Below are 24,920 nucleotides of genomic sequence, written 5' to 3'. Positions count from 1 at the left end.
AATTTTTATGAGTTTTCAAATAACTTCCTTTTATTAATTAATTCTTGTCAACTTCTCTTTTCACCAAATCTCAAATTTTTTCCGTTAATTCTGAATTTTCATTACATCTGGTTTGTTTCGATAATTCTGAAATTTTTTCCTTTTTTTTTTTTTTAAACTTTCATCAATTATGAAATTATTTCTTTTCTAAAAATTAATTTCTTTTCTAAAAATTAATTTCTTTGATAAATTATTACTTTTAACAATTCTGAAATTACTTCTGATAATTCTGAAATTCTTTCTGTCAACAGTTATGCAACTGTTTCTTCAGTAATTCTGTAACTATATATTAATTATAAATTTTCAATTATGAAATTATTCTTTCATGGTGTTTTTTGGCATTTCTGTAAATTCTGTTATTATATATACCTTTGAGTGCCAAATTTAGTCTCTCGAAATATGTAGCCTATATGAAATCATAGGCCCCAAAAACTGTTTTGGCTCAGGGTGTCCCGAATCTATTGCGACTGCCTTTAATGTATAAAATGCACATCGTTACTATTGAATCTGGAAAGTACCTCACAGTTTTAAATACGGCAGCAGATTTAAGTGGCCAGAACCGTCTCGTTTTAATATATTTTTTTAGAATTTAATCGTTTTTCTTTGTAAAGTAGCTGTTTTCTAAAAATGGTTGGCGGGCCTATATATATAGGTTGAAGACCCCTGCTATAGATTGTTGTTGTCAGCAATGATACAGCAAAATTCGGCTCTCATCTTTGAATTAAAATATGCAGGGCTCCCACTTGTCCTATTTTCTGGTATAAAATGTCATATACTTTTGTCCTACCTTTCCTCTTTTTTTTTACCAAATACTATCAACAAAATTCGTGTTATTGATTTTAATTCAGGAGGGAATCATTGATATATTGCCAAATAATACAAATGTAGTAGATCAATTACTGTCTGCTTTGGCAGAAATTGTATCAGTAACAGGCTATTTGGGGGGGGGGGATGTATGTAAATTATTTGGTTTTGCTTAGTTTGAGGGTTCAACAAGTAGAGTAGTAATTAAAAACTTCTGTCTGGATGGAAGAAATAATTTTGTCCTACTTTACTACTGATCTTGGACAGTAACTAATATTCATCATTCAAAATTATGGTGCACGTTTTGCGTATAAGTGAAACAACAGTCTGCATAACAAAGTAGCCAGACCCATAGGCTTATTCTAGGTTTGACGATTCTGATGCTACCCAATAGCATGCCTTCAAATTTTCGGGCATGCGGAGGCATTAACAACATTTAAAATGCTCAGCAAAGAGTTAGAAATGAAAGTCCTTCATTTGTTAAAATCGGTTACACTGGCATTGAACAGTAAAACGTAAACAAATCCCTTTAAGAAAAAAAATGGAAAAACGGAGTAAAACCCCCTGACTTATTTACATGGGACCTTGTAATTTACACATTTTGCACTGTGCTTTTGAAAGTGGTCTCGAAAGAGCGTCATTCTTGAAAAACCTCACTTGTCTTCATAATTTGCTGCGCATTGTGGAAGAGAGGTGACAGACTGGAATTTGGAAGATTCCATAATAATAATATATATTGAGAGGGAAGGGCGGAAGAGAATTATATATGTTTTTGCTAGGACACTGTTTTTTGGTCAAAATCGTGTTTACCAACTCATTTCCGTCATTTTGCTAAGACTGAAGTCAATCTTAAAAAGGATACTAAAATTAATGGTGCGATTTTTTTTTTTTTTAATAAATTTTTTTCGAGAGACTATTATGCTACGGTTATGTTGTCTGGAGGGGGGGGGGGGGGGAGTACCAACGCCCTACTTTTTAGTTCTCCTCCTCTTCCTGCATTTTCTAATTTATTTTTTTGGAGTGGGAGCCCTGAATATGGTTCTCCGAGCATTTTAGCTAATTTCAAAATAATTTTAATTTTTATCTGATAATTTTTTTTTTTTGGCTGTAACTGGCAACTTGCATTTCGACAAATGTTTTGGCAGTAATTGGCAAGTTTACATGCATTATATCAATTTGTTTTTGCTAAGTTTACTTTCACAATTGGCATATTATACACTGCTGGCCACCCAAATTGCAACACCAAGAAAGACAAGAGATATCGCAACAATATTTATTTTGTAGATAACATGTTGACCAAGCATCAAATGATTAAATTTATAGACTTCTGTGAATTGTGGTTCCTGCCAAAATCAGTAGCCAGAGTAGCCGCCATTGTTGGAGATCACCGCTGCCACACGCCTCGGCATTGATTCAAAGAGACTTTGGATGTGTTCTTGGGGTACAGCAGACCAAGCAGCTTCCACGCGTTGCCAAAGTTGATCTGGTGTGGCAGCTGGGGATGTAATCTGGGTCAATCGTTGAGCAACCATGGACCACATGTTTTCTATCGGCGAAAGATCCGGAGAGCGAGCTGGCCAGGGAAGCAATTCAATCTGGCGATTGACGAAGAACCTTTGGACAATGCGTGCCACGTGTGGTGGCGCATTATCCTGTTGAAATATGGCTGTGGGCAAGCCCTGAAGGTAAGGAAGGACAACTGGCTCCAACACCTCGGAGATGTAGCGCTGGCTTTTTAAAGTACCGGCAATGCGTACTAGAGGAGTGCGAGAGTGATATCCAAAACCGCCCCATACCATAATACCCGGTGCAGGACCAGTGTGGCGGTGCATAACGCAGCTGTTCAGCATCCTCTCTCCACGGTCTCTCCAGACTCGAATCCATCGTGGTGTTGCAGACAGAAGCGTGACTCGTCAGTAAAGACAATTTCATTCCATTGTGCCGTCCACATCCTTCTTTCATCGCACCATTGGCGACGGAGACGTCTGTGGTTCTGCGTCAAGGGTAGACGAAGCAATGGATGTCTTGCGAACAGACCACTCTGCTGTACACGGCGTCGAATGGTACGCGCAGACACTGGATGATGCGGTACAGACTGAATGTGCTGTGCTATGGTTCGTGATGTGGCTGAGCGATCCGTCACTGCCATACGCACAATACGCCTGTCATCACGTGAAGTGGTGCACTGAGGTGGATGCGATCGAACACATCGGTCCGTCGTACCCTCCTGCATCCAACGATCACATATCCGCATTACAGTTGTTTGGTTTCGTCCAACACGACTACCGATTTCCCTGAAAGATAATCCACAATCTCGGTAGGCCACTATCCTTCCTCTGTCGAACTCGGATACTTGATCAAAAGATGATCGCTGTTTTCTACGAGGCATAATTGATCGTTTTTTTGAAAAAACCACAAGAAAAACACAATTGCCGTACTACAAATCGTCGAAATCTCCAAGCCTTAAATAGCGCTTTGAAGTGGCGCCACAGGCGCGCGTGATGTGCGTCTGCGCTGAAATTCTAATCATTTGCATATCTCACCTCCGCTAATGCATGTTGTAAATTTCATATTATTTGCATGCTTCCTTCAGGGTGTTGCATTTACGGTGGCCAGCAGTGTACTTTTAATACTAAGTTTACTGTAATTGTGGCAAGTTTACGCATAGTTTGTATTTATCCTTTTTTGTGTGTTTTTTTTTCATGTATTATTCGATTGTGCTGAATTATTTAATCGATATAGGCCTACCTCATCATAAAATTGGCTTGATTTTTCTTGTACCTTATGTAACACTTCAATTTCTTCAGAAATAAAATATGTTAATTGATTGATAGGATTAAATTAATTTCATTTGAATGTCATGTCTTTCAAATGACCCGTATTCTACGACACATTCCTATAATTTTAGTAATCCTGACTTTTTTTAAATTGTAAAAATGTCCCTTTTTTCCCATTCGTTTTCAACAAAGCTTACTCAAATTTTTAAAATCAAGAATTAAGATTTTCGTGATCAAAAATTATATCAATAATTTTGACTATCATAATTATAGTCATAAATGTATTCATCTTACATATTTCTCCCCTACAGTGGATCTCGCTTATAACGTTTCCACATAATGCGTTTTCCCGCTAAGTACGACTTACTTTCATGGGTCCCAACTCTAATTCTCATTCATATTTCCTTATAAAGAGTTCCCCGCTTACAAAGTTCTCATAACGTTTTTCAAAAAAAACACCATAAGTGGGATCCATGGATACATTTTTTTTGGTGAATAACATTTTTACCTATTGCGACTAATAGCAGCCATCGTTTTCTGCTGTTGGAGAATTTCTTAGAAATTTTATTGATATTTGACAACATTTCTAAGCTTTGATAATTTTCTTTTGGCTGTAATTGGCAACTTGCATTCCGACAAATGTTTTGGCAATAATTGGCAAGTTTACATGCATTATATCAATTTTTTTTGCTAAGTTTACTTTCAATTGCCATATTATACTTTTGATACTGAGTTTACTGTAATTAGCAAGTTTACACACAGTTTGTATTTATCCTTTTTTGTGTGTGTTTTTTTTTTTCCATTTATTATTCGATTGTGCTGAATTATTTAATCGATACAGGCCTACCTCATCATAAAATTGGCTTCTTGATTTTTCTTGTACCTTATGTAACACTTAAATATCTTCAGGAATAAAATATGTTAATTGATTGATAGTATTAAATTAATTTCGTTCGAATGTCATGTCTTTCAAATATGCAAAAAAAATATCACCACTTATATGTAGGGCTGGTCCGATTAATCGGGTCGGTTAATGGATAAATTGTTTACCGCAGTTAAAAATTTTAGTCAAATTAATCGACTCGATCAATCCGATTAAAATTCAAGTAAAATGTCAGTAATTTGATTTATTTAACGAAACCGATTAAATATCCTAAATTATTGTACCAATATATAACATTTAAGTGGTCATATTTAAAAACATTTGAATCAATATTTTGATATAGTTTTTCGGCATTGGGAAATACAAGTCCATTCAACGAAAAATTGCGATCATTTCAGTTTCAAATTGAGTTTGATGGGAGTTTTAGAAGGCAAGACCAAAATTTATTGTGTCTACTATGAACAGTAGTTCGTATTCTTGGAACAGTTCCTCTCCTCAAATCCCTACATTTGGGAGAAGCTTGAAGGAAAACAAGTAACAGTATGATCAAAGGTAGTTTCGAAATGAGTGACTAACCTAAAATAATCGATTTCAAAAACAAAGCTATATGAAGAAATTCCAAGCTTTAACAAAATATGTTCAGTATACGAGTATTAAACTGCTTCAAGTGGCAGCTTCAATTTCTAGTCTTCTACTTGCTTACATCTAGCTAATAGGTTTTGCGTGAAATTAATAAATTACATTTTCAAAGCATCAATTCATATTATATAGTTATGAAAAATACTCGATTAAAATTCGATTAATCGATTAAAAATTTTAATCCATTCCCAGCCGTACTTTTAAAACATCACTTATTACAATCATTTATAATGTTATTTATATATTGTTATCTCTTCTGCAAGGAACGGACAATACCGTAACAGGGGATAAAATTCGTTTGTAGCGAGTGGCTCTACCAGGGCAATGTAATAAAGGCTGTCTCGTGAAACGTGGCGTCAATAATCGAGCAAAACCGGGAGTGTGCCCGCTTTGCTACCCTGTTAATTATGATAGTTTGCAATCGCTCTACTGCCCATTTTATTGCATTCTTTCCAAAATTATTTTTTCGATTATTGTCATTAGTATTTGTATATTTATTGACTTGCTTCGTCCAATTATATTCAAGCATTACGAGAAATTTTGCATTTGCTTATGAGGGAACTCCTCCGAGAATATTTTTCTCGGCTCCATTTCAGTTGAATCGCGTACGTTGGTTAACATTTATTGGAAGCCAACTCGAGACAAATAATTTCACTTATCTCTTGTGTGTATGTGAATTTTCTATAATATTATTTAATTATCACGTGCTATTTTCATTTGAATTAGCTGTAGGTTTTGGAAGTGTTAACTTCGTTATTACCAATACAACTGCAACATAAAAACATGGGAAGGAAATATATATATAATATTACACACACATTAATATTAAAAATATAAGCAAATATGAAAAAAATTCAGTGGTTTTCAGATGTGGCTTTTTAGGGCTTAGATATAATATCCTGTCTAAATCATTCAAAAGTACTCTTCTCGTATCAATCGAGATTCTCTTAAAATAGATTCATCATTTGGTGTACCATGACCAGGTAATTTTTTTTGGAGGTAAACCTAGAAGACGATTCTTTAGAGGTCATCTTCATAATCACTAGGTTGAAAATGATAGCTACAAATATGAACGTAGGCCTACTTACAGTTTACTTGATCGACCCTCTTACATTCGGACACCGACATTTTTCGAGTCTTAAGGAAAATCATGATAAGTAACGTGAATCCCAAGTTTCTTTGTCCTCCGAGTATAGCTGCTATCGCACAAGAACTCGCACATTTGTTTTCCAATTTTCACAAGATAATCACAAAAAATATTATAAAAAACACCACCATAAACGAGAGATCACTCAAATGAAACAGTAAAAAATAAGCAACTAAAATTTAAAATAATCCTCTTCAATACAGTAGGCTGGGACTCTCTGCTTGCTTGTCGTCTGCTACTAAGTGCTTGACCAATGACATCACTAAGTAGCTCGGAGACCACGCCTATCTGAGCCAGAGAGGCGAGCGCGTTTACGGAGAGATGAAAAAGCACATACTATGTAGTCCTGGGGGTATACCACCTTCTTAATAGCCAATCATTCATACGAAGAAGCGCGTTGAGAATCAAGCTCCGAATGCAACCACGATGCGATTGTTAAAAGGTAATTCTTAAGGTCACGTGACGATGGACACGCCGAAAAATTTCCCTTTTGGAGAATTTCGCCACTGACCAATCAGCATGCAGCTAAAAATTAACTTGTTTACAAGATGGGGGAGAAGAAAAGGAATTTTAGAATGACTAGCCTGAAAGAAATGGCTGAGTTTAGTTAAGGAAATATGAATATAGTTACGAAGAAATTATACACATTTTTAGCCATGTTGCAGTAAAAAACCGAAACAAAACATTTTTCCCATGTTCACGGGGATGGAGCCTCGCCACCTGACACAAAGAGGGGCTATGCTATATACGTTACGGTGAAAGTGATAAAGAGCTGTTATTATGACTAATCAGTGACCATTTCGGTAAGTTTCATAAAATTTGCTCGCATACCACGAATCTATCACATTTGCAGGTCATTATGCATAATCGTCAAACCATGGTTAGTTCAACAAATGAGTCATCGTTGTGTTTACATTATGTATGTAATATGTAAGTAAAGCTAACATTACAAGACAAACAATTTTTATAATATGCTTCATGTTTACTTAAAAAAATTAGTTTTCCTGGCAAAATACTCTTGGTATTGTAGGCCTACATGTATTGCATAGCTGTTTCGTGGTCAAATAGAAATAATTGTGATCAGATAATACAGTAAGCTAATATAAAAATTCATATCGCTTCTGTATATACCAATGTTGGTTTTTTTTACATACATTAAAGTGTGTGGAAAAACACAGCAGCGAGTTAATGATTTTTATATTTATGGTGCAATTATATTTTTGCCGATTAGAGCTCCTTCTCACTTCAAAATATCCAAGTTTGCATATTATGGCCTCTGAAACACACCAATAAACTTAAAACTATGTAAAAATAGGCATTTATGGTAGAAAAAGTTCAAAGACATTTTTTTTTCAGAAAAGCTTGAAAATAGGTAAAAATTTGCATTTATGGCATTTTGCCTGAACTTCCGGGCTCTAATAATAATATATTATTAATCAATTATAAAATTTGGGATTCGAGTCGTGAAAAAATCGTGTTATTGACGTTGTGTGGCGCATAAATGAAATATTTTAAGTTTAAAAAGTATAAAGTAAGCGGCCATTCAAGTATTACGTAAGCAGATTTTCAGCCATTTTTGACCCCCTCCCCCCGCCAGCAAAATTTCGTCAGCAGCTTAGAATATTTCATATCTTCAAAAAGGGGTGGTTGATGACGTAACCAACCTTCAAACCACCACCCCCCCCCCCGTCATCAAAAGTCAGCAAATCCGAAACCCCCTTTCCCCCTCGATGCTGACGTAATACTTGAATGACCCACCCGACCGGCAAAACGTCGTATAAACGGAAAGAGTCGTATAAATTGGGTTTCAGTGTAAGTAAGTGATTTCGGGAATTCTCGAGAGATTCGATTTCCCTTTCCCGAAGGCTTCAAAAGAGAGAATTCGGAAACCCTAATGTACTGTGTATAGATTTCCCCAACAGTATTTTCCACTCTCCTTTTACCTACTCTCCGTAACCTTTATACGTATCTTTCAATAACTTAAAAAATTGGACGAATTCCTTACTCGGCAATAAAAAAATGCATCTGTTAAATACTTTTTCGTTTTTTAAAATATAATCGTAAATAAGAATCATAAAAAAAAGCTTCCATAAAGGAAAGAACATACGTCATCGCATGGAAGAAAAAAACTGCATACTAAGAATCGAGCTAAGAAGTGGGGGTCCCCCGATTCTTAACTCGATTTGTAACGTCCGTCCACAGAGTAATAATACTAATAATATACACAGAGTAATAATACTTTATATCTTAAGTCTATGCGTCCGTCTTAGGTAAAAATATGTGGTTGCAAAAATTTCCCTCTCAACTAAATATCAAACCCGTAGTCAAAGACGTACCAGAATTTTCTCGAGGTGGGGATTTCGAAAATCTTTTCCTCCTAAACGGGGGGGGGGGGGTGTACGTTTTTTCCTGCAAAATAACACTACAATCTCGGCTTGAGAAGGGGGCGGGGGTTCAAGCATCAAGTTACGGGCTGGTACAAAAATTTCCCTTTTCTCGTTGAGCAGCTACATATTATTCGTATCTCTCGGATTATTCTTTACTAGCATGGAGGGGAGGTAGGGCCCCCAGCAGTCCAAAAAAATGAGAGTAGAAATTTCAAAACAAAACGAGGAATAGGAGAGGCTGATGTTCAAAAAAGGGCAGACATACAAAAAAGAATGAAGAATAGAAGGGGCTGAAATTCAGAAACGGGTTGGGGAAGGGGCGCAGAAATTTAGAAATGGGCAGAGAAAACGAATTCAAAAACGACAGATTAAAGACTGGAGAAATTTAGCAAAGGGTAGAAACTCAGAAAAGGGCAAGGGGGTGGTCAGAAATTCAATAATGAACAAGAGCTTCGAGAATAAAGCAGAAATTCAGAAACAGCCGAAGGGGCAGAAAGAATGAAAATGTGGCAGTAGTTAAAAAAATTACGAGGAAGGTGAATGGTGGGTAAAATTCAGAGAATGGCAAAATTTCTCTCCCTCCACCCTCAGGAAACTGAAATTTAGTATGGGGAAGAGTTCAAGAAGGACTGAATTTCAGAACAAGGCAGGCAGAGCTAAAATACTGAAACGGGCAAAAATTTCAATAAAACCCGTAGAGGGGGCAGAAAATAGAAAAAAGGGGAAAGAAAGAGGGTAAGAAATCACAGAAAGGCTCGGTGGAGGAGAGGAAACTCCGAAAAGAGCATTCATTAGAAGCTTCAATGTATCTCCACGATTTTGTTGACCACACCAGCAGAAATACCCCAGGGCAAAAACTAGTTTTGGTGTGGGGCTACGCAAAATCTATTTAAATCATCCGCGTTATGTTAGCAACATCTTAAAACCGGTTTATACGCTGCGGAATTCGCTGGTTTTAATGACACAGCATAAAAAATACAGTGTGGATCCCACTTATAACCTTTTTTTGAAAAAATCACCATGAAAGGTTTTAAGGGGGAATATTAAGAGAATTAGAGTTGGGATCACACGAAAGTCGTACCAAACAGAAAAACCTAAAGTTATAAGCGGGACTGAATGAATCTCGACATGGGATGAGATAGCTGGCAGATAATAAAAATCACAAAAGCGAATGCTGCTCTTAAGAAAAGGTGGGTTGGGAAATTGTCTCTGCCGCCATCTAAATTTCACTATCAAGCTTAAATAAACTACGCCCACATAGGCGTACGTTGAATTTTCTCAGGGGGTTTACGTTTTTCCTGCAAAATAACAATATAATCTCGGCATGGGGGCTTCTCCCATTTGCGTACACCAATGGACGCACAGAATCCACCCTGTTCTTATCAGCCACAAAGATACAGGAGAATTGCCCTCTGTTGATGGGCAGGGAAACAACGAATCACAAACAACTTCGAAGAATGGATGTTCTTCCCAACCTCATTTGAACCTGTAAACCTACCACTTGTACAGCAGCCCGTCTATAGGTGCAGTGAACATGAATAGGTGGCATAAATAAGGATGCGCTTATGATAACACCATTTAACCGTCCATAAAAAGAATATTCATCCAGGACTTGTTAAGTTTGAACAAGATCGAAACCAGATTAAAGCGATACCTTGGATAATGATTCGTTCCGGAATTATGTTCCCTAGCCGAAATTCGATTTCCCATAGGTTTCTATAGGGGCCGTTCAAGTATTACGTAAGCAAATTTTCAGCCCTTTTTGACCCCCTTGTCAGCAAAATTTCGTCATCACTGCCTACTACCTCCTAACGCATACGCATATTGGTGGGATCAGAAACGTACGTGGGAGGGGGTATAGGGGGCCCCCTGCGCCTCCCCCAGATGAAAAAATTATTTTTTAATGCAAAAATATTTTTTAAAAAATTAAAATTTCGAAAGAAAATACCTTTATATGTGTGTTATTATAATCAATTTCTGTTGATTCCAATGCTATTTGAAGGGTAAGAACTCAAAATTTCTCCTCTTAAAAAATTCATTGCGACCCACCCTTTAAGCCATATATGGTAAACCCTTGACCTGCAGACCAAATGTGGCCCTGAAAGTTATCTGATGTGGCTTGCACCCCTCAAACCTAATTTTGTAAAAATGAACTAAGCGGCGCGTTTACAAATCGCTTAAATTACCCGTGGCTTAATTCGAGAGCATTCAAGTGGCTTGTGGCACATTTTCAGATCACTGAGGTAGGTCTCAACTATCACTTTCACGTTCAAAGATGACCTAAGTAACCCGCGACACAGTTACAGAACACTTAAACGATTCGTGGCACATTTACAGATCTCTTGAGTGACACGTGGCACAGTTTTAGAGCACTTAAGCGGCCCCCAGTGTGGTTCTACATCACTGAAGTTACCCGCGGAACATTCCCAGATTATTTAAGTGATCCGTGGCATAATTGGATCACTTGAGTGATGCGTTGCACATTTCTAGAGCAATTGAAGGATCCGTGAAACAGAGATCAATAGGTAGAATGTTAGTTCAGGTGCCTAATAACTATCGCAAGTTTTTTACCTTTTTTGGCGCACCGAATAAAATGCCATAATAAATATTTCATATCTTCATAAAAGGTGGTTGATGACGTAAGTTTCATCCAAACCCCCCCCCCTCGTCATCAAAAGTCAGCAAATCGGAAACACCCCGCCCCCTTCCCCATCGTTGCTGACGTAATACTTGAATGACCCCATAGAAAATCGTTCAATTCGTTTCAGATGTGGCCCAACATTTAAAGATAAGTTTTTAAAGCACCAAGAAGCGCTATGAAAAAAGACCGAAACTGACCGAAGGCTGAAACGAACAATTTCAAAATTGGATAAATGAGAATTTACAGGAAGATAACATACTGAAGATATTTTTTGCTGTGGTCGGCAACCAATTAGAGCATCGCCCCCAACTCAAGAAAACCCATAGGATCCTATGTTAAATCAGTAGGTTTTATCGCCCCCTTGGACCATTCCATCGCCCACCAGGGGGCGATATTGCCCACTTTGGGAAACACTGATTTAGAGCATACATGCTTGACCCATGACCACGACCTCAAATTTTGTATTATAAAAATGAACTAAGCATATATATCACATAACCAGATTCACTTTAGTGATCAACGGCACGTTCCCAGATCATTTAAGCGACACGCGGCACTTGACAGATCATTTGTGCGACAAGCACACATTTACATTCACAGTTAACAAATCACATAAGTGACTTTAGACGCTTTTCTAGATCTACGAGGCTCGCATCACATTCTTACTTCACTGAAATAGCCCGAGGCTCATTTCCGGATCACTTATGTGTTTCGCGACACATTTTCAAACCAATCAAGTGGCCCGCACTTTTGAAAAGGTTGAGCACCCTTGATTAAGCGCAAATACTCAATTCAAATCGAAAGGAAATTAAATTTGAAAGAAAATTTCGTCAAAGCCGAGGTGGAAAATCCACATCATAGAATTTCCACGAATCAGAATTCACGTCAGTGTAGTTTGTTTCGGCCTTTAACAAATTTGGGGGGTCATAGCAAAAACACTTTTGAGAAACCCCGATTTCATAGATTTCGGGATGGAAAATTCAGCACCCGAAAAAGGATACATAATTATAGAATCGCAGCAAAACACCCCAATAAAAAATAATTTCATAATCATTGAAAAGAATAATTGCAATATATTCATAATTTTAGAAATAATTTCATAATTTTAGAAATAATTTCATAATTTTAGAAATAATTTCATAATTTTAGAAATAATTTCATAATTTTAGAAATAATTTCATAATTTTAGAACAAAATGATTTTTAATAATTTATAAAAACTTATAATTAATGTTAATAATTATAATTTTATAATTACTTTTAGAAATAATTCCAGACTAAGGGCCCTTTCACACGGAGCGGATGCAAACGCGTATCCGGAAGAAGTTTTAACTATTGTTACATACGGAGCCTTTCAGACGATGCTGAATGCGCCCGCAACTTCTCAAGTGCTCGGCTGGAATCTTTTGCGGGGCCCCCGGTCAGACTTTTCACAGGCCCCTTCTGTAATTTATAGCGAGAAAAAACAAAAAATGATGAGAAATGTCCCTGGCCCTGTCAGCCCAGGACGAATTTCATGAAAAGAACTGAACTGAATGTAAAACCACTGCTTCTAGACAAAAATACAAATCTTGTACGTGAAATACGTAAGCGTACACGTGTGTGTGTAGGCGGAGCCAGTAGAGAAACAGGCTTTATAAGCGCGCGTAAGTTAAGACGCATTTCGTTCGCTAGCACACCTCGGCGAATTTCTTGGTGTTATTTTGCAGCAATCGGTTAATTTCAAATTGTAACAGTAAAAATGAGTAACCACCAACGTTTAGATGATGGAATGAGGTGGCGAATTGTGGGGAGGCTAGGAGCAGGCCAATCTCAAGTCCAGATTTGTAGAGAGTTCAATTTAACGCCCAGCGTCGTGTGTAACTTATGGAAACAGTTCCAGGATACCGGATCCATCGAGAAAAAGCCTGGGCAAGGTCGTCCAAGAGCCACGACGTCCAGAGAAGATCGCCATTTGTCGATTATAGCGAGCCATAACAGGAGTGCTACAGCTTCTCAGCTCTCTCGTGACTTGTATGCAGCCACAGGAACCCGTGTATCAAGGGTGACTGTTTCCAAAAGACTTCATGAGAGAGGGTTGTTTGCAAGAAGACCTGCTGTTTGCGTCCCGCTCACTTCTACGGACAGGACAATCCGTTTATCATGGTGCATAGAGATTGGAGTATGGATCAATGGGCGACCGTTCTCTTCACTGATGAGTCCCGGTTCAGTCTAAGCACCGATTCTCGCCGTACGTTCATATGGAGAGAACCAGGGACCCGCTACCTACCTTCCAATGTCCGCGAAATCGACCATTATGGCGGAGGAGGTTTAATGGTCTGGGCAGGCATCATGTTGGATGGCCGCACACCTCTCCACGTCTTTGAAAGAAGCACTGTGACTGGTGTGAGGTATAGGGATGAGGTCTTGGGCCCTGTGTTCGCCTTTTCAGGGGTGCAGTTGGCCCTGAGTTCCTTTTAATGGACGATAACGCGAGGCCACATAGAGCTTTTCTGCTCGACGATTTTCTAGAGAGTGAGGATATTCGCCGGATGGATTGGCCAGGCAGATCTCCAGACCTTAACCCTATAGAGCATGTTTGGGACGCTCTGGGGAGGGCAATTGCAACTCGCAACCCCCCCCCCCCACCCCTCCGGGAACCATCGAGTGAATGAAAACAGCGTTGCTGAACGAATGGGACCAATTGCCAGAGGAAATGATAAACTGCCTTATTTCAAGTATGAAATCACGCTGCGAGACCTGTATATCTGTAAGAGGGGACGTTACCCAGCTTTTAACCCATTTTTTTGTTTATTCTGCAACCGCTGTTTCATACCTTCCGACTTCAACGAGTGCTACGCACGATCATGCGTGTTTATTGCAATTATTGAATGGTTATTTGTTTTGTATTGTATCAATGTATGTACATATCAAATTTCATTAAAATCGGTACAGTAGTTCTAGAGATAATCGACCAAGTCTGCAAATTCTCTTAATTTCTCACGCTAGTGTAGAACAAATGAAATTTTTTGATGAAAATCCGAAATTGATGAGAATTCGTTAGACGTGAATGATTTTGTTTCAAATGAACGCTGCCCGGTTAGAAAAGCAGAGGAAAATTAGAAATTTTGTTCCCCCACAGGCTTCCTTCACATAATAGGTGTCTCGTTCAGGCACTGGACAGCGTTGTATGTGAATAGTGGACAGATGATTTTCCCAAGAGGTCTTGAATTGACGTCATAGCTCATACAAGGCGCGGTAGAAGCAGACAGGACTCTGGGGACCATGTTGTTTTGATTTTATTTTTTGCACCGCAAACCACCATGGCTATTTATTAAACATTCACATATCTAGTATTCGATTAAATTGACAAGAGTCGTCCTCAGGGGTGTGTGACAGATGCGGCCACACAGGGCCCCGCGTTCGAAGGAGTCTCGCATACGTGGTAACATTGACGTACGCAAAGCGGGGGTTTTGGGGTTCTAAACCCCTCCCCCCACTTGAGCAAAAATTAGTGTTATTTTGCAGGAAAAAAAGTAAACCCCCTCGAGAAAATTCTGCGTACGCCTATGCGTGGTAATACAGTATTAAAAAAAAGTAACTTTTTTTACAAAAGTAGTAACACTTCTTTTATACAAAAATAGAACAAGATAGCCATGTTTCAACTATAGAAATGATAATTCAATATCAAATGATAGTTCATTTCAAACAATAAACGAGAATTATTCGCAACTCCAGGGAGCCCCCACAGATAATTTTCTGTACCGACTCCGCATCTGATAATGGTAGTCCTGGAATTCACCTAATCCTGAGGGTCTGTTAACATTTTATTTTGTACTTGAAATCAATTTAACTTGGATATAATAATGCAGTTACTATAATTGAAACAGACGGATTAAGTGCAACCGATTTTTCAGCTGGTTTTTGGACCCTCGAAACATTTGTTTGTTTTTTCTTCCTTCCAAAAATTATATATAAATGCCTTTTCATAGTGCCTATTTTGACCATTTTTAGTGCCTAAACTTCCGGGCTCTAGTTATCAAATACGAAAAGTTGCGCTCGTGGTGAATCAGAAACTGCGGCCCCAACAACGGCGCCGTGCGTATGTGAGCGAAGACTGCGCCGCGTAGTGGGACGTTTCCAATTCGAGAGCTGTGGTTCTAATTTCCATTGAATTACAGTGAGTTTCGCTTATAACGTTCCCATGCAGAACGTTTTCCTGCTTAGCTGCTTAGCACGACTTACTTTCTTGCTCGTAACTGTCACTAATATTGTACTCATCGAAAAACACAGTTTGAAGCGGGCTTACGTTTTTTCATGATGATTTTTTTTAAAAAACGTTATAAGCTGGATCCTGTGTATTACAAAAAAAAAACCTTAGAGGAAAAGAAAACTAAACATGTTACAGAAAATTTTTTAGCAAGATTCATAAGTATCTTTACAAAAATAAATTTACATATCTGTAAGAAACGATACAAAAGGATCCCGCTTATAACGTTCTCAATTAGAACGCTTTTCCGTTTAGTACGACTTATTTTCATCGTCTCGCAACTCTTACTAATGCTCGTGAAGATTTCCCTTTTAAAGCGTTTTCCCGCTAAAAACGTTTCTCCCTGACGATTTTTTGACAAACATAAGCGGGATCCACTGTATTCTATAACTGTAAGATAAAGTAAATTTAAAAGAAAAAAAAACAGCATCTATAAAAAGATCAATTAATTGCATACACTACCGACGTAAAAACCAAAGTTGTCAAATTTCCAAAGTTACGACTACGTGGTTTTCGGGACACCTTATACTTATGTATGGTTTGATCAATATCATGCCGCAAAAAACCAGAATAATAAATGGAAATGAACAAAATTTTCTTCCAAACACTACGAGAAATCGATTTTTGGAATTTAATTAACTTGAAAAGTTCGAAGTTGAAAGAAATTAAATTAAAAGAAATTAAATTAAATTAAATTAAATTAAAAGAAATTAAATTAAATTAAAAGAAATTAAATTAAATTTAAAGAAAAAAAATTAAATATTAAAAATTTTTTTTTTTTAATATTTAATTTTTTTCTTCATTAGAAATTTTGTATTCAATTTTTCATAACTGCAACTGTCAGATTCCTCTGAATCCTCAAAGCCGAAAGAAAAACAGTCTCCAGAAAATTCAGTCCTTGTTCTTTTAAAAAGTTGATTTCAGAGGAAAAACAAAGCGAAAGCCAAATAATGAGTAAATATTTTAATTATCTATTTTCCCCTTTCAAGTATAATATTTTTTCATCACCACTGAACATTTTTCAAACGTGTACTTTCTTGTTATAGCATCTTTGTAAAAAAAGGAATTGTTGTGATAAATATAATTTGGAATTAATGCTAACAATTATTAATTAAAGTTAAAGAATAATGGTAATCAAAGCAAATATGCCCATTCTTTTCTACAAGGCTGCTTATCAGGAAAGTACAGTATAAGGCAAGGTAGCTCACCCTTTGGAAGAATGCAGGCCACTTCCTTGGTTTGAAAACGTGTCCAAGGTCACTCAAGTGGTCTGGGAATGTGTTGTGGGGCTCTTAAATGAAGAAAGAATGTGCCTCGAGCCACTTAAGTGATCTAGAACAGTGCCCCAGGTCACTTAATTGATTTGTAAATGCGCCGCAAGTTACTTCGGGAATCTGGTTACGTCTACTTAATTCATTGTTATAAAATTAAGTTTAAGGTCACAGGCCACTTCAGATGATTCCGAGGGACACACATTGAGCATTTATGGTATAAGGGATTATAAATGGAAGGAACTCAATTTAACCATAACTTACGTTCAATCATTTTTTGCCAAAGGTTTTACCTTGTTAGTTCTTACAATTGTAAATTAAATGTCAAATTCTGATTGTCAATTCCAGATATGTTTTACTTTCATTAAAATGTTACAAACACTAAATTTGACAGATTTTAAAGCCATCACTTTGCCAATGTATATAGAGTGTATTTTTTTTTTTTTTTTTGACTGTGCAATGACAACTCTGATCTGGCATAGCTAGGGTTGGTTTGCTAACCACATGTGACTCCCCCCAAATCAATTAAATAACATATGTTAAATTGAGTTCCATCTATTAACGTGTGTGTTAACGCTCATTGTACTATATATATACATAGGACAGCAAATAAATTCATTGCTTTACACCAAGTAATCATTAGTTTATAAAATTAATTTTATTCAGAAATACTCTTAGATCAATGAAATATTCATCATAATTTAAAACATTTCTATCCATTAAAGCTCTCAGGAGTCAAAATTCAACATCTATGCCAAACGACAAAAAATTACAAAGTTCTCAGTCCAGGCAAGGAAAAATTAGCATGAACTGGTTGAAAGCGGAATGGAGTGAATGCAATAGAGATGTTGTGACACAAGTGAAAGTAAAAAATACCAATCATATGCATATTCTGGATAAATAGAGGATAAAAAATTTAGATGTCCTATATATAGAATGCTGGGCGTTTAACAGGTCAATGCTACTAATACTTAACCATACATGCACCTTGTATACACATTCTTCAGCAGAATTTCTAATCGAATCTGTACATGCAGGAACGTGTGTATATACACTTGTGCTCGAGCCTTCTGATAAATTTAATTATAGGTAGGACAAATTCCTTTGCATGCACTGCAGTGAACTTGACATATAATAATGTAGAAGGACAAGACTTTTTTTTGACACATATAGCTGAAATTTGTATGTTTGGAGTTACTCTGAGCTTTTGTTTTAATTTTGTTTTTGGATGGATATAAAGTGTTTCAATACAGACTGTAATGTGAGTGTTACTTTTAACATGTCGCCTGAACAGAGTTCTAGAACAGTTAATTTATAATGTGATGAAGAAAGCTGGGACAGGGAAGAGAGCAGTAGCTAAGAGCTAGTGGAAAGCCTGTGAAAAGGCTGGCATGAGGCTTGCTAAAGGTTACAGCCTAGTGGCGTTGCTCCAAGATGATGTGGCCATGGAGTCAGAATCTGACAGAAGGTGGGGGTAGGGGGAGGACAATCATCTCTGCTGATATGTTTCGCCCTGACATTTTGCTCCGGTACATTTGGCCCCGTTTATGTTTCACCCTGAAAATTTCGTACCTGACATTTCACCTGCCCTGAGTGTATGAGTGTCAGACTATGTGAGTGACCATATAAGTGGATGAGTGACCAAGTGAATGTAAATTGACTTTAGGAGTGAGTTAGTGAATGTAAATTGACTTTAGGAGTGAGTTAGTGACTGTACAAATGACTTAAGTGAGTGACAGAATGACTGACCACATGAGTGAGTATCTGTGAGTGCAATTCACTGTATGAGTGAGTGACCATATCTGAGTAATTGAATGTATGAGTGAGTGACCATATCTGAGTGCAATTGAATGTGTGAGTGACCGTATCTGTGAGTATGCAATTGACTGTATGAGTGACCATATGAGCAGTGGCGTCGGAGCTAGGGGTGCTGTGGGTGCTTGAGCACCCACGGTAATTTGTGACATGGATCCGAGCACCCCCAGAATTGATCCAAAAATTAAAATTTCCGATATAAAACTAAAGACGAGCACCCACAGTTTCGAAACACTTCCGACGCCCCTGCATATGAGTGTCCAAGTGAGTGATAGTGATTGACCATATGAGTAAGCGAGCAATTTACTGTATGAATGACCATGTGAGTGATGGTAAGAGTGTCCAAGGGAGTTACTGACCATATAAGCGACCATGTGAGTGGTTGAGCAAATGTTTGTATGAGTTTCTAAGTGAGTGACTGAGTTATTGACCAAGTGAGTGATTGACTGTATGAGTGACCAAATGATTGACCGCATGAATGACCAAGTAATTGACCACGAGTGACAGTGATTCACTGTATGAGTGACCAAGTGATTGACTGCATGAGTGACCAAGTGATTGACTGCATGAGTAACCAAGCAAGTGGCCATGCTTGACCAAGTGAGTGACTGTATGAGTAAACAAGGAAGTGACCATGAGTAATCGAGTGAGTGACCAAGTGACTGATATGAATAGCCAAGCAAGTGATTGTATGAGTGACTGTATGAGCATGTGAGTGAGCAAATGTATGGTTGAGTGAATGACTATGTGAATGACCAAGTGGGTGACGGTATGATTGACCAAGTGAGTGTCTGTAAAGGCGATCCCCCTCTTATAGGAGGTTACATAGTATTTTAATGGGCCCTAACAATTTCGAATTTGCAGTGAAGCATAAAATAATTTTTTCCAAATTTACGTTGTTGCATAATTTTTCAGCATAAAAGCTGAAGTATAACAGTCCTGAAGAAAAAACCAATTAAAATCCCCACTATTATTGCCACGTACTCAAGGGGCGAAATGTTGGGTGCGAAATAAAATATGTGGATCTGAATGTCCAATTCGCGTAGTTGCTCATATGGTCACTCACTTGATGACTCATACAATAACTTACTTGGTCACTCACTTTGTCACTCCCAGAGTCATTCATACTATCACTCACTTGGTTACTCTCATGGTGACTCATACCATCATTCATATTTTCACTCATATGATCAGGACCGGGTTAAACATCAGGGAGAAAATGTCCAACTCAGTCACTCATAGGGTCACTTACTTTGTCCCTCATGCGATCAGGGTAGGCAAAATGTCTGGGGGTAAATGTACTTGATCATTCATACGGTCACTCATACCATTCATATGTTCACTCATACGGTCAGGGCAGGTTAAATGTCAGGGAGTAAATGTCCCCAACTCACTTGATCACTCATACAGTCACTCACTTGGTCACTTGTGCCATCATTCATATGTTCACTCATACTGTCACTCATGCAGTCAGGGCAGGTGAAACGTCAGAGGGTAAATGTCAACTAACAACCACTGATAGGGTCACTCACTGGGTCGCTTATATGGTCAGGGCAAGCAAAATGTCCTGGGGCCAAATGTACCAAGGACGAAGCATGCTAAAGGCGAGATGTTGGGGCAAAATGTCTAAGTTTCCGTGAACTGTATTTTCAGATGGCACCACATTTTCCATTTCCTACCCCCTGTGAAAACAGCTTTGGTGAAATATAATATGGCAACTACTATTAGTACTTAGCCATACATGTACCTCATAGAAATTCAACTGAGGTATTTCTAATGAATTAGTTACAGGAACACGTCATATGTATATGAAATGGCTCTAACATTTTAGTGTTGTCATAGTTATGCTTAATATATGTTATGCTGGTGTTGCCATCTAACTTCCATATTTTAAGTAGAAATGACAAAGGCCTAAATTTTCTTATGTTTGTGTCATGTTGAAGGTCTGCTTGCTCTTTTAACTGCCAATAACAAAATGGAATCAAATACTGAAGAAAGCAACAAAAACTTGCTGATTGGGAGAACTGGGCCTAGGCCTTATCAGCCCTCCTGTTAAGACGTCATTGATCTTTATTATTTGAAATTTCCTTTACTGTATTCGGTTGGAGCTTTGAGTCATTCAATTTCATTTTGCTTAGAGAATTTTGAAAAAATATTTGAGTGGCCTGCAACCTCTTAGAAAGATAGTCAAATGACATGCGCTCACCCATACGCATTTAGACCTGTGAGTGCTCATCTTGAGCTTTGTGCAGGAAATTATCCTTTATATGATTTTATTCTGGAGGAGCTCAAACCTGTTCTAAAAAATTCTGTGTTTGCTCCACATTCCACTGCTCTGTCACCCCACTGTGCTCACCCTCACCAAAATGTTGAGCATTCTTGTTCTAGACCAGGGGTTTCTTAACCTATGAGTTGTGACCCAAACTTGGGTTGCAGAGGCTTCTGAAATGGGTCAAACAAATCCACCAACAGCTAGGGCAGGGTTTCCCAAAGTGGGCAATGGAATGGTCCGGGAGGGCAATAGAAACTACTGGTACAACATAGGACTGTATGAGTTCGCTTGAGTTGGGGGGCGATGGAACAAATATTTTGGGAAACTGAGCTAGGGCTTCTTGAGCCATGGGTTACTACCCAAACTTCATTTGCAGGGGTTTCCTGGATGGGTCTTACAAATTCAATTACAGGGATTCTTGAGCTTTTTTTCAAATTGAGCACAACTCCGGCCCAATCACCATGGGCAATTTACTACTTAATGAGTTGTGACGGAAATGTGTGTACCTAGCAGTCTGAATATGTGTGTTGTGTTGGAGTTTTCAGTGCTGTCATCTGTATTTCAAATTGTGAGTGAAGCGCAATAGATTTCCTTGAGCTATGGGGTTGCAACCCAAACTTCATTAGCAGGGGGCTTCCAAAATGGGTTATACAAATACACTTATAACTAGGGATTCTTGAGCTATGTCACGACACAAACTTGATTCTCGGTGGCTTCCTAGATAAGTTGTGCACATTTATTTTTAGTCCTGTTATAAATGCACTTTTTTCTAATTACTGAAACAAGTAATGAAATTCCATGAGTAGTAAAGCTGATTTTGTTGATAATTTTGGATTATAAAAGTCAAAAACCCCTATTCTAGACCAAAGGTATTCAACCTTTTAGAGCAAGTGGGCCACTTCATTGGTTTGAAAATGTGTCACGGCCACTTAAGTGATCAGGAAGAGCGCTGTCGCAGGCCACTTGAATGATATTGAAATGTGCCACAGGTCATTCAAGTTATCTGGGAATGATGTGAGTGCAGGCCATTTAAGGATGTGGAACATTTGAGTGGTACGGAAATGTTCTCCAGGCAGCTTGAGTGATCTGGAGCCAACCACTGCGGTGGTCAAGTGGTCATAGTGACGGACTCACTCACGGTCCCGGGTTCGAACCCCACTGGCGCCACAGTGGTGGTCAGCCGAAGTTGGTTTTCTGTGGTTCCCAACTTCAAGGCGAGCTGATCTCCCTGTTGAAAAGTCTCGCCATCAAGAGCAACCGGCCTACAAACGGATTACACTTGACTCACTTCACTTCTGAAATATAGATGGCAACACTTGCAAATCAGACACAACACTAGATACGCTCTCAGATTGTTAAGCAATCTGCTCTTGCACTTCCGGCACAACTCACTAGGTAGTAATTGGCAGTACACCTGCGTTGTGTTCGGTTTGAAAGAAAGATCAGGAACTGCTTCGCTATTCACTTCAGTGATCTGGCAATGCACAGCTCAACTCATTTTAGCAAAATTAGGTTTGAGGTAACGGCCACATCAGATGACTCAGAGGGCCACTTTTGGGCCATGGGTTCAGCATGTTTATGTTCTAGACCTACAAAACCAGGAAATCTCAAGCATATGCTACATGTACAAACACATCTTGTGTGATAGCTTTTATGCCTACTCTTCCATTAAATTTATTTAAAATGTTTGCTAGAAATTTTAAAACCTGATATTGTTTTAAATTTTGTTAAAAGTTGAAAATTATTTTGAATATATTTCCAGTGGATGTATTTTTGGTTCGCTACTTTGATGTACAAATGATGTTGGTAATTTCGGCATCACCAGTTTCACCCAGTGTGCTATATGGATTAGCAGAGCAGCTCCCCATCGATAATGAACCTATGATCCTGTTCTATAACAGGATGTTCTATTCTACTCCATTTCCGCTTCTGTTCGTGTCTATTATGACATTCTTCTAACAGTGATTATAATGTAAATAAAACTAAGAGAATATTAAAAAAGAAAAAATTGCATCAAAAAAAGTCTGTGGTTCTTAACCAGAGGTGTGGTAAAGCATTTTTGGGGGTGCTAGATGAAAGGAATTATAATATGCTGACTGCAGAGGCACCAACATGAAGAAACCATTGGGGAAAAGGGGGGCTGAAAGTTTCTGGTCGTCCAGTACATACAGGACTCAAACACGTATGCAGGAGAGGGAAGGTGCATTGCATTGTTTTTTCAGAAATTATTGGGCATGGGGCATAGCCCCCTTACAAAAGTTATTGGGTAGGGGGCTGAAATGGTGTGCCATGGCATCTAGGGGTGCTGTGATATTCGTGCTGTAAATATTCTGTGGATAGTTTTATTAAACAATGCAGTGGACAGCGATTATGAAACAGTGAGTACTGAGTTTGTGTATAGTATTGTCAAAGAGAGTTCGCAGACTAGTTTAGCTTTGGCTAGAGTAAATCATGGGGGGGGGGGAGCATATTTGCAGTTTTCTTGCTAGGCACAGTGGACACTATAATCCATATTTATTGCTAAATGGCTTTTTTTTTATAACCATTAAATAGTAGTTTGATAGTCATTAGCAAGAGTCAATTTTGAACCTGCCAGTCACCAGGGTATCCATGGACATTAGGGTGTTGGGGAAACCCCCAGAGGGCCGCAAAGGTTTTTCTTGCACCGGGCTGCAAAACACTCAAGCACGCCCCTGGTGTCTGGAAGCATGGGATTGCCCAAAAGAGAGATAGTGAAAGCATGTGGATGATCAAAAGAGTGATCTAGACAGTGTGTGAGCATGGGAGTGACCTAGAGAGCAATATACCAGATCAGTGAGAGACCGAAAATGTGACCCAGAGCATGTGTATGTTCAAAGAGTGAACTAGAAAGGGAGGTACAAGATCAGTGAGCATCCAAATGAGTGGTTTAAAGCAGGGCCGTAACTGGGGGGAGCAGGTGAGTCTTGTGCCCTGGGCATTGGACCAGGAAAGTGTCTGAACTCACTCTGCTTTTTCTACATGGCAAGGGGTGCCAAAATGCCAGTTTGCCCTGGGTGACAAAGTATCTAGTTGCGGCCCTAGTTTAAAGAGAGTGTGAACATGGGACTAACCAAAAGAAAGACTGTGTGTGCAAGCATATGAATGATCAAAAGGGTAATAGAGTGTGTAAGCATTGAAGTTACCAGAAGAGGGACAACCAAAAGAGTTAGTGTATGCAAATATGTGAATGACCAAAAGAATACCCAGAAAGCAAGGGACCAAATCAGTGAGTGATCAAAAGAGCTTTCTAGAGGGTGTGCATCCATGTGGATGATCACAAGGGTTACATTGAGAGTATGAAAATGGGACAGACCAAAAGGCTTGAACATATGATAAAAAACTTAGAGAATGTGTGAGCATGGAAGTGACTAAATCAATGAGTAGCCTGGAGAGTGTGAGAGCATCAGAAAAAGTGACCCTGAACATGTGAATGATATAGAGAATGTGATTATGGAACAGACCAAACAAGTGACAGAGCATGTGCAAGTTTATGAATTATCAAATGAGTGACCTAGAAAGCTAAGGACTAGGTCAGTGAGCAACCTGGTAAAAAATGTTTTACTTACATGGAAAACCCACAGATTTCTCAAGATCCAGTTTTTGGACGCATTAAAGTAAATCCATATTAATTCGAGTACTGCTGCTCTGAATCAACTTTAAACAGAAATTTGTAGTCAGCAGTAAATATAAACCTGAAAAATTTTAAAATAATTAAAATCGCTTTAAAAAAAGGCTCTCACATGGATATATTTGATAGACTTATATGAAAACAGTCAAATTTCTATATAAGCTCTTTCGAAGGACTATGAAAAATTATAGTAAGTAATTGATCATTACAGATGGAATAAGGGCAGCAATTGGATGTTTGGCCAAATGGGACAAGCATGCATTATGGCACCCCCTTGTAACATGTAAAGAGAAGGTGTCCTTAAAGGGTGAAATTTGCACCCCCCCCCCCCCCTCTGGCTCGGCACAC

At 38.4% G+C, this 24,920-nt stretch overlaps 1 long non-coding RNA gene across 1 annotated transcript in view; it reads right to left on the bottom strand.

The window, feature by feature from the left end:
• Window positions 1-24,630, bottom strand: part of LOC149067579 (uncharacterized) — a 50,518-nt gene extending 25,888 nt beyond the window's left edge. Inside the window, exon 1 of the long non-coding RNA XR_016195331.1 lies at window positions 24,511-24,630. This is a non-coding gene — a long non-coding RNA (uncharacterized LOC149067579). The remainder of the gene's footprint in view (window positions 1-24,510) is intronic.
• Between the last annotated feature and the right edge of the window lie 290 nt (window positions 24,631-24,920).

Source organism: Pholcus phalangioides, unplaced genomic scaffold (assembly GCF_987345545.1).
Source record: "Pholcus phalangioides strain wild (caught in Gottingen) unplaced genomic scaffold, Ppha-v1.0 ptg000029l_1, whole genome shotgun sequence".
NCBI lineage: Eukaryota > Metazoa > Arthropoda > Arachnida > Araneae > Pholcidae > Pholcus > Pholcus phalangioides.
This window is presented reverse-complemented; position numbering and strand designations above follow the sequence as displayed.